The sequence below is a fragment of the Myxine glutinosa genome, chromosome 4 (assembly GCF_964187855.1).
Source record: "Myxine glutinosa chromosome 4, kmMyxGlut1.1, whole genome shotgun sequence".
NCBI classification, from domain to species: domain Eukaryota; kingdom Metazoa; phylum Chordata; class Myxini; order Myxiniformes; family Myxinidae; genus Myxine; species Myxine glutinosa.
This window is the reverse complement of record NC_136264.1, coordinates 61,390,703-61,400,151: the sequence shown is the minus strand read 5'-3', so window position 1 is coordinate 61,400,151 and position 9,449 is coordinate 61,390,703. Positions and strand designations below refer to the sequence as shown.

Here is a 9,449-nt window from a genome sequence, read left to right as displayed (position 1 = left end):
TTGGACCAGACACGGTGTGCAGACCCCGAAATGCAGGTGGCCAAAGCTTGATACATGTTCCGAGTCGGATAATGGCTTTCCGCATGTGGACGATAAAGCGTTTATTGTATGGTGAGTGTGTCCCGTGGCGGCCTCTCACAAACGCTTGGCTGCAGGAAGCAGATGGGTTGAAGTATGACCGAGAGCTCTTCCTCATGGACCTGCAGCATGTCAACACGACTCTGCTCCCCGAGTTTCATCAGAGCCTTCTGAATGCCTGGCAAGTCCTTGGAATACAACGATTAGAGGTGTCCTACGATGCAAAAAAATATATGCATGAGCCATTGGTTCTGAATCCTTTATTCCCTGAAATTTCAACCTCCAGGTCATTTATGCATTGCTTCACCTGTAATGGAATAAACAGAGTGCGAGACCTGATGAAGCCTTCCCTAAATGGATGGTTATCCACCGGTTCTCTCACATCAAAAGTGGGGGTTCGGTCATCTAGAATGGTGGACAAAGTTTTGAGAGTTGTGATTAAAACTTTCAGGGAATTAAATATCGGGTGGACTGGGGCAGATGAAGTGGTGGACTCTCGTCTCTATTTCCCCGAGCTCCAAGTCACCTCAAAAAAACAACAGGGTGTCTTCTCAAAGTCAGATGGTTGCGGTGTGTTCCATGTGATGGGAAAAAAAGTTATTTATGGGATATGCCAAGAGGTGCTTATACCGGGTTTCACAAAACCTTTAAAAAATCGGTGGGATGAGATCATTCCGGCTAATTCGTTCCTATCTCCAGTGTGGAAAGAGATGTATAGGTCTCCAACCTTAGGTCGAACCGGAGACTTAAATTGGAGACTAGTTCATCAGGCCCTGGTCACCAAATACTTACTTAATAAGTTTGATCCTTCTGTATTGAATGTTTGTCCTTTTTGTGAAGAGGCTGAAAATGTGACCCATGCTTTTGTGAAATGTAAGAGATTGGTACCCCTTTTTTGTTTCCTCCAACAGCTCTTTTATAAATTTCAGTTTGTTTTTTCTGTTGCAATTTTTGTGTATGGCATTGAAAGGAGCACCAAGAACAAGACAGCGGTCCCTTTCTTGAATTTTCTGTGCGGAATTGCTAAACTCGCAATATATAAAACTAGAAACTTTGTACTATGCGCACGAGGTAATTAACTTGCATGCCACATTTAAACGGTAGGCACCAGACTCCTCCGAGACATGCCATCTTCATCAACAGATACAAATGTGAGACAGTTTTACATCCTTACAACCATGGGACATGCTCGAGTTGCAGTTGCCACTCCTAATGACAAAGCCTAACCCCAAGTCAAACAGTACTGCAACTTTGGTCGGATGAGACTCTTCGGGTTGAGGGAAAGGTGGAACGGGAAGACTCGTGACCTACAGCACAAATCCTGTGCCAATTGTGCTCCCCAGTCCCCCACCCTTCACAAACCCCCATCAACCGTCACCATCTGATAAAAACCCAAATACCAAGCTTTCCACAAACATCGCTCAAATCAACACCAAGTAGGCTCAACACTTAGCTAAGATCTGATGGCACATATTCAAGCTATAACAAGTCGGTTTAATGACATGAAGTTCAAAAAATTGGGAAGCAGCCATCATTGATCATTGCTTTGTCAATCATACGAATCTTCCAGTTCAGTTCGGTCAAAGGCCACAAGACATTCTCTGGGCTTCTAAATCAGCTTTGCCAACTCGTTCTCAGGAAGTTCATACGATACCTCATGTGGGATAATCACGAGGGAGCAGATCAGCAACGTGCCGCACTGTTCTCAGCATCCATGACAACGGGTGTTGGGTTACAGGCATTCATCACACTGACTGCATAACTCGATTGCTTTCAACTCAAAACAGGAACTAAAGTACAAGTTGAATTAGTTTGAACGAACTAGTTCATAAATCTAACAAACTGATGGAAAAGGCCTTATTTTATAATTACACATGCAATATCTTGCTATTAAAGAACTTAACCTATATTGAAGGATCTTCCTCAAGTGTTTATGAAGCTGGTGCAAGGGTTTACGAGTTGAATTGTAAAAACATTAAAAGACTCCTAAGGCCAATAGGCCATCAGGTCACCATATACGGCTTTGCGAAGAGAACTTCCAAAATGGCGTGAACTTCATCAATGCAGATTTTCAATGTTATGGAAGCTTCAACTTTGAGAACAATCACCAGTGTAATTTAACGTAGCATTAAATTCAGTGTCTACACTGCACTCCAAAAAAAAAAGGGTAAAAAAGCTCTAACAATCTCTTCATGCCCGACCTCAATTCTTCCAATGTGAATGATTTCTGTTGCAAATATCAATATTATGCTGGATTAAGAATCACTCGGTAAAGTACCTTGCAACCAGACAATGTGCTTACTGCTTACCCAGTGCCTTCAAGTACGCTTCAAAGTTGTCATTGCTGATCATAGCCCAGTAACCAGTGTAGTTAACAGGCATCCTCCATGACGAACAGTCAAGCGAGCAACGCTCGACAACTTGCGCAAGCCGGATGCCAAAGGGAATTATCCTGTTGAAAAGACCAAACGCACCACCTCCTGACGTCACAAGCTTGTTGCATCGCCGGATTGAGCGCCTACATCTCAAACTAGAAGGCAAAGTTTCAGGTTTACAATATAATGACCACAAAATATAAACTTTCCAGTGAAGTTTTATTCGGAAAAGGCATTTTGTATTACATTACAAAGCGATATCCAAAACTCCGTGAAGGCCAAGAGCTAAGTGCAAATAAGCATCCACAATCTATCTATAATTCCAGTAATCTCTGTGTGTATGTTTGTATGTTTGTATGTTTGTATGTTTGTATGTCTGTATGTCTGTGACCGCTGTTTCTCGACAACCACGGGTCCGATATACTTTAAACTTGCCAGGTATATTGCTGGGGACCCGAGGATGTGCCTTTTCAAGGTTTCATATTAATCGGAGAAGTAGTTACCGAGCTATGTCCAAAAAACGATTCAACCAATCAGAGAGCAGCGAGCTATCACGTGTGCCGAACGTGGCGAACAGACTCTGCCTCGGACGGCACATTTGAGAGCGTATTCATTTATTTCACGTTGGAAAACTATGTTGCCGTTAAACTATGTTTTAAAACTAATTAAAACTAATTTGCGATTCATCGTAACTGCGATTTGCGACCTTCCGGACAGTGAAGACTGCACTTCCGGCAGCCAATCACAGAACGCGTTGTTGCGTAGGCGTGGCCGATGTGAGAGCGAGCCGAGCCGAGCGCGTGCGCCATTACGGTTCGTAATTCGATTTCTTCCGGAGAAAATAATAATTTCTCGATTTCTTATGCGCATTATTTCTCCCAATTCAGTCAGAGCGAAGGGCGGAAGCGAAGAGCGTTGTTTTTTTTGTTTACGGGCGTACGGGCGTACGGGCGGGGTAGAGCGTACGGGTAGCGTTTTTTTTTTTTTGGCAAGGAACGGGCACCCACGTACGGGCATGCCCTAGTATTTAAAATGTCAGGTACGTATACAACATTTAAGTTCAAGTCCACATAATAGGATAGAATAAAGCAATGCAAGGGACATCGTAAGAATGCAGTGGATGAAGTGCGTAGGCGGGGGGGGGGGGGGGGGGGGGGGCTGTATGGGGTCAATTAGGGGACACAATCCTAAGAAGGCAGTTTTAACCACAACCATCTGGAACACATTATTGAAGAATGGACACGAGACAGGATAAAGGATCCTCCAACCACCAAGACCAAGGCAAATGTGACATAGGCTACAGTCGCTGCAATCGAGTGTCTTCTGGCTGTCAACATGGCAGCCTGTTGTGGTACTTCACCTTCAGTGTCGTGCAGGGAATGAGGGGGGGGGGGGGAATGGTGGTGCACAGCAGGAGTGGGTGTCATGCAAGCTACATGGCATTTCGATCCTCCACATCATGTTTTAAAGGCTAATCAGGAACAAATAAATGAATGTGTTCGACTTTACCTATTTTCTCGTCCATCGCATCAAGGTTGACAATATTGGGATTGTTCAAGCTGATCGTGTCCTTGAACACACCTCGCACATCTTGAACTGCACAAGAAAAAATAATTCAGTTATCTGTAAACTATTTAGAAGATGAATTGTGCATCAAAAGATAAATACACAAAGTTGGAATATTCAAGCAATCTTATAACTGCAACGGTTCAATTTGAAAAATGGCCTCGTGCCTTTCTTCTTCCATGCAGCCCAGAGCAAATCTCCACGATCAAAATTATTGTCGTAAATAATAGGGAATGCAGCAGATCTTGGGTGAATAAGTAGTACAGCTTACCAGATCTTCTTTGCCTCTTGATCATGTGAGCACGTGTGAAGGCGTTTGCACAGTTGGGCTGGCACCTCACAAGATCAGGGTGTGTCGTGTCACAAACAATGGCACTGCAGTGGAAGGACACCTGAAAATAAGATTTTATTTTCAACATCATATGTCCTATCACCACAAAAACCATCAACCATAAAACAATGTCCCATCAACATTAATCTTTTTACTTTCAACATTAGTTGGTGGATGTTTAAGATCCCGACGGTGTCCTTCACAAAGAGTAGGGGAGCTATCACCAGCACCATGAGCAGAATACAAATTCCTACCCCAACTACTAATGGGAGAGGGATGGCAAACCACCTAGCATGATCCCAGGTGGAGAAACTGCTTTGGAAGAAGGAATCCTATGACAAAGTGTAAGACACACACGCACACGCATGCACGCACACACACACACACACACACACACACACACACACACACACACACACACACACACACACACACACACACACACACACAGACATATATATATATATATTGTTGCGGTTTTGAGTTTTGTACAATAAAGGTTAAATTTTCCCCCTCATAATTTAGTCACACTACAACATGTAGCCTCGCGATAGTGCAGTTATCTCTTAGTATTTGTGAGCATAGACCTTTTCCTGTGTTAGTTTTGCATTGAGTAGGATAATGAGAGTAGGTCCTTCATTGTTTCATTGCCTTATGCCGCCTACGCCTCCTTGTGCTGCCTTTGGCTTTTTGGCGCGAATGAACACGAGGCAGGCATGGCAGGTCGAGTCGGGACCGAATGAGGGCAGCAAAGAAGCTGACGGTAAGCGCAAGCTGCCAATCAGGGCTCACAGGGAGTGGCTGCGGCAATGCGTCACAGGGCGTGGTTGGAACGTTCGAGAGGGCTCAGGGCATGTCCATATAACCCGTTGTGCAAAGCCCACATGGGCAGTGCGGTCAGTTACGAGGAGTTCGATGAGGAGTTGAGTTGAGCAGTTCGAGGAGTTCGGTGAGTTATGAGGAGTGCGAGCAGTTGGGCATTGGTGTTCGGGGAGAGGTGAGCTTGTGCATTGAGTTATTGGAGAGGCGTGTATTGATGAGAGTTACGAGTTCGGAGAAAAGACACGCATGAACCAAGTATAAGCGCTCGTACTAAAGTGATGCTCGGTTGAGCTTGAGGCCGAGCCTCTATTGCATTGGGTTATGCGTGTGATAGCGCGCCGGTGACTCAACGCGCTGTGGAAAGCCGCCGAGAGACGCGTATATTCCCTCCCACCTTCCTGCCTCATCTGCCCCTTTGTACGCGAGAGGCGCTGCGAGGATCCTTTCCACCACCTGCTTGCCATCTTCGCGGGATGTGCTGGGACCGTGGAGAGCACGCCGGCCTACCATTCCTGGACGACCAAGGCAGCGCGTGAACACCATCCTACCTGCATTTCCTCTTTGTGAGTGTGATCGGGCCTGTGTCTGGAATTATATAAGACTGACTAAGTTCTGCTCTGTGTCTGCTTTCTACCGAATTGTACATATAGGTGTAAATAATAATTAAACCTGTTATTTCTTTATTCGACCGGCTCGTGTTTTCCATCATGAACTAAGCCTGGTACGAATAGAACCGCTCGAATCGGGTTCCAACACAACGGTAACTGCACGGACCACGTGGTACACAATCCACTCGGTGTACCCAAATTACACGTGGCTCATGCAAGGCTTGGTTCCTCGCTATTGCGGTGGCGCAGGTATTTAGGTACGTGCGAGACTTGTTCTAAAAGCCGACCTTGCGTTTGCCCAGAAGGGGAGTTTCAAACCACGGTTACACCGGCCCAGAAAGAACAAGGGGCTTAATCTCCCCTTGGTAAGGGTAGGAAGGGCGGTGGAAAACCGTAACAATTGGTAGTCAGGAGTGGGGATTTGGAACCCTGGACAAAATTTTCGACACCAAAATTTTGGACACCAAATTGTACAAATTGGCCGTAACATTTGGTGTCAGGGAGTGAGATTGGACCTGGAGTGCGCTTCACACACTCAAAAGTAGGAGTGGACGAAATTTAGTTTTTTAATCCAAAATTTTATATTCGTACCATGGCTAGCCATGGCGGTCGAATGCCGGTGGGAATAATGGATAAGGTAGAATTAATGACCCAGGGCTCACAAGAGAGACAGTTGGAAGTGGAGGCTGAAAAGGGTGCGGCAGCTGGCAAAGAAAATGGCGTCGCCTCGCACGTGGTGGCGGAAGCCGAGCCCATGGTGCCAAGGCACCTGCAATTGTTTCTGGCACAAATGAGGGCCTCTATGGAAGAGTCAATGTATAGCTGGAAAAAGATGAATGTAAAAAAGGATGCCATGCCAGACGAATCCAGGTGTGATATGGAAAAATTTAGGGAGGAATCCAGGTGTGAAGTGGAAAAACTGATAGCAGAGGCAAAAAGTGACAATAAAAAAGCGAGGGAGGACATTAGGCTCGGGTTGAGCGGGAAGGTCGCGGAAGTGCTCGACGAGGTGAAGCAATGCGAGGAACGCGTGGAGAGCGAGCTTGAGCAAAGGGTAGCCAAGTTGACCAGGGCTATAAGGGACGAGACGCGGGATGTAGAAAAGCCGACAGTTGCCGAATTGGAAAAGAAAATTTTATTGGCGCCGGCCATCGTCGAAGAAAAAGAAATAATTTAAATTGAAGAAATTATTGAAACCGAAGAGACAGTAGAATCGGGAAATGAATCGCGGGAGAAAGCAATGGGATGCGCACAAAGTTTGTATTTGCACTGTGATGTCGGGCTTCCTAACTCAATGGAAAGTTTGCAGGTGCTGGCGGGAAAGGAGGTCCCCAAGGTGAGTAGGAATAATGGCGCGAATATGTTTGGCGCGAAAAGGTTTTTGGCGCGCTTGGGACATAAATGAAACACAGGCGGTCGTGGAAGGTCCATTGTGCGGTGTACGAGGGCGACTGGTGCGCATGTGAGAGAAAAGTGTGCACCGGAGCATGGGGGTGAGAGAGAAAAGTGTGCGCCAGAGTGTGCGGTAATGAGAGAGTGTGCACAAAAAGAGTGCGTGGAGAAAAAGTGTGCGAGGATTGGGTGTGTAACAAGAGAGTGCACACCTGTGGGTGTTATGGAGTGTGTAACAGGAGAGTGTGTTACAGAGAGTGTGCAGGAGTGCACACCAGAGAGTGTTGTAGAGTGTGTAAAGAGTGCACACCAGAGAGTGTTGTAGAGTGTGCAGAAGAAGAGTGCGTAGAAGAAGTGTGTATTCTGAAGTGTGTGAGGGGCGTGAGTGCGCCTAGGTGTGCATGTGCGAGTACGGTGTGCGAGGGAGAATGCACACCAGAAGACGTGGAGGGAGAGTGTGCAGTAACAGAATGTATGGGAGGCGCAGGGACGCCTGGGTGTGCGAGTGCGGAGTGGGTCGCGAGTGGTGAGAACGCGGCTCAAGCATCGACACCGACCGGGGTAGTGTATGGCGCGACGGATAGCCGGCACGAGCCCTCGGGGGTTGTGTGCGGCAGGGACCGGCTGGGAGCGGTGTCACGGTGGTTTTACAAGGACCGCCGTGCACGACTCGTGCCGGCCCCCGCCCTGTATGGTTGGTGCACCGTGACCGCCATGGTGGCAAAAGCGAACGGCGAGGTTCAAGGGGAGGTAGGAGATTTCGGAGCCACGCACCTTTGCGGATGCGGTGCTCCCACCGTGGGCGGTTGGGTCATCGTGCATGGGACCATGATGCCCCGCGCAGAGATGGGCCCCTGCACCTCGGCCCATCCATGCCTCCTCCCCTGGATCGAAAATGCCGGACAGACACCCCATACAGGAGACAACCCAACCGCATGGATCGCTCGGCCTTTCTTAGCCGAGCGGTGACGATGTATATCCACATGGAGAGGCTTGAGTGTAGTGGACTGATGAGGATAGTGTACCCTATGTGGGGGAATGGTAGTTTAACCATTCCTCACACGGTCAGGGCCCATGAGCATTAGATTAGGGGGATGGCAGTGATAGGCACATGGGGGGCCAGCGATGGTTACCTCCATGGGGCACCGAAGCTAGCCGAGGGAGGGCGAGGATAATTGTTAGGGACTTAGATGACAATAGAAGACAAGATTTAAGTAGTGACATTTGTACCTATAGTGGGGACGAAGGCAGTTTAGATGGATGTTAATGACGAAGGGAGTGCTTAGTGCAACGGGATGACGGGGAAGCATGAGTTTTAGGGGAAAAGCAGCTGGATAGATGATGCTGTGTGCTTGGTGAGGAAATGTGAGTAAAATAAATGGAACTGTGTTGTGTTTGAGGAAAAAAAGGCGAGTGAGGAAAGAAGTGTGTGAGCACAAAAGGTGTGCGAAACAAAGTGGTGTGCAAAATAAATGGTGTGTGAGAATATTTCGTGTGGAATGCTTGGTGTGGAATAAAAGGTGTGGCATACATGTTGCGAAGGAGTGAATGGGGGGAAGATGGAACCCATTCACGGACGCCTGGGGTGGGTAGTGCAAAGTCAGGTGGAGGGCTCAGGTAAATTTGTATGGATATTGACACCTGTAGTGCAGGTAGTGCCAAGTAGTGCTTTGGAGGGTGCTTCAGACTTTGGAATGGCTGGGCGTGTGGTTTAATTGGTGCGTATGGTTATTGGGGCACTTCACCACTGGTAGTTTGTCGACCAGGTGAGGCCGCAGGTAGGCTCTGGGAGCCAGTTAGGGTAGTTGTGAGTTGTTGAGTGGGGCCCAAGGATCCAAAGGAAGGACCTGGGGTGCCCAATGCCAAGGTGGGCATCAGGGGGTAAAGTGCAAGGAGGGGCCTTCCCCAGTTTAGGTAGTCGCAGGAGCAGGTAATCTCGGGTGGCGACTTCAGTGGCAGAGGTGCGCAGGTAGTTGGACCTGCAGATGGAGCCACACGACCCAGCCCCGAAATTGTGCAAGGGCACAGTAAGAAAAATTGGGGAGTGAGACCCAAATTCGGATGGCATCACAGAGTGGGCAATGGGGAATTCGGTTTTTAGAACCACATAGTTTAAAGATGGCTGATTGGCAGGGTACGACCCCGGGTAGGTTAAAAGTAAATGTCAGTAGTGCAGTTAGGACGAGAAATCCCTTGCGCCATCCACAGCCAATCACCGAAGAGGACGAAGCTCCACACCAGGACCAAGTGAACTGTTTGAGGAAGTGAGACGCATCA

At 47.6% G+C, this 9,449-nt stretch overlaps 1 long non-coding RNA gene across 1 annotated transcript; it reads right to left on the bottom strand.

The window, feature by feature from the left end:
• Positions 1-3,712: 3,712 nt before the first annotated feature.
• On the bottom strand, positions 3,713-4,321 carry LOC144891521 (uncharacterized). The gene is made up of 3 exons (XR_013622972.1): positions 4,291-4,321; positions 3,963-4,049; positions 3,713-3,813 (listed from the first exon to the last, which is right to left on the bottom strand). It is a non-coding gene; the product is annotated as an uncharacterized LOC144891521 (long non-coding RNA).
• Positions 4,322-9,449: the final 5,128 nt, after the last annotated feature.